The 1,509-nt window shown below is 42.7% G+C and overlaps 1 pseudogene; it reads right to left on the reverse strand.

Moving 5' to 3' along the window:
• Positions 1-792: 792 nt before the first annotated feature.
• Positions 793-1,288, reverse strand: LOC116084197 (annotated as a pseudogene).
• Positions 1,289-1,509: the final 221 nt, after the last annotated feature.

A 1,509-nucleotide genomic window follows, 5' to 3' on the forward strand; every position in this document is an offset into this window, starting at 1 on the left:
GGTTTTGGCTGACATCCTACAGTGGTCTTGTTGCTTGCTTGAGACTTTGTGCAGAGCACTGAGTTTTTCTCCATTGCAGTCTCTCTCTCTCTGCCTAGGCTCTGCTGGCCCTCCATAAGGTAAGCCAGTTCATGTCTTCTTTCTTTATGGATAGAGTAGTATGCATTAAGCTGCTATATCATCTTCCATCAGTGAGAAGTAATTAGATTACTGTGTCCACATTATGGAAATATTTGGAAAGTTACAAAAGCTTGCTATAGCAAAAATTAATCATGTATGTTCACATCACAGCCATGTTAAAGGCACTTTCCATGGTCCTCACAGTCCCTTAGTCATTTTTCTCAAAGTTACTCAACTGAAACTCTTGGAAGAAAGAGGCTGGTACAGTTTGATGAGGAAGACATGAGAGATAGAGGGGATGGTAAGAGGAGAAAGCAGCCTTGTGATAAAAGGTGAGCGATGAGCACTCAGTTTCAAGATCACGTTTAGGCAGGCTGTCCTCTGGCAAAGTAGAAATAAAAGAGGAAGAGGCCGCCAGTTGGTTGGCCGGTCGTGGTGCACACTTTTAATCCCAGCACTTGAGAGTCAGAGGCAGGCAGATTTCTGAGTTCGAGGCAAGCCTGGTCTACAGAGTGAGATCCAGGACAGCCAGAGCTAAACAGAGAATCCCTGTCTCGAAACAAACAAACAAACAAACAAAAACAAAAACAAAAACAAAAACAAGACAAAACAAAAACAAAAACAAAAACAAAAAAAAAAGAGGAAGAGGCCAAAGATTGAGACTGGAAAGCTCTAGATCTTCTTCAGGTCCAGCACCCTTTGTGTACAACAGAATTGCTCCTCTATGGTACACTTCAGCTTATCTTTCAAATCATCAGCTTTCATTTCTAGTTGGGCTATCCATCTTTCCCCAAACCACACACAAGTCTCTGCCTCCTTGAATTTGAAGACTCTATATTTTTCTTCATACTTGCATTCTTTTTTAGTATACTTTTCTTCGGCAGCATTCAGACATTTCCAGTTCTTGTGCACATATCTGATCTCCTCTGATCTGTCTCTTGGCAACCTGATTCTGGCAGCTCAGCTTATTCCCACATGCTTCTCAGGTCTCCTTCAGTAATCACCAACTTTCAAACCGATCTGCTTCTTCTGCATCATGCTTAGCCTTATAAGGGGGAGTTTTTGGACAGCCATCTTTTCTTCATATTTTAGTTCACTGTTCTCAGTCATCTTTGTCATTCTCTTCACTCTCATCATCTGCTTTATCTCCTTTGTCCAGGTCATACATTGGTCAGGAGCTCTGGAGCAAGGACAATGTCTTCTTCAGCCACCTCGATCTTACAGTTCAAGAAGGTGCTCTCAGCATTGGCCTGTACCTGAGCCCACTTTCTATCTCCATTTTCGATCGGAGGCACTCTGGCCTCTGCTCAGCATCTTCTTCATTCTGCTATTAAACCTGGATCATGTAATACTCTGGCCTCAAGATGGTGCACACACAGCTGATTCTAA

The sequence above is a fragment of the Mastomys coucha genome, unplaced genomic scaffold (genome assembly GCF_008632895.1).
Source record: "Mastomys coucha isolate ucsf_1 unplaced genomic scaffold, UCSF_Mcou_1 pScaffold9, whole genome shotgun sequence".
Classification (NCBI taxonomy): domain Eukaryota; kingdom Metazoa; phylum Chordata; class Mammalia; order Rodentia; family Muridae; genus Mastomys; species Mastomys coucha.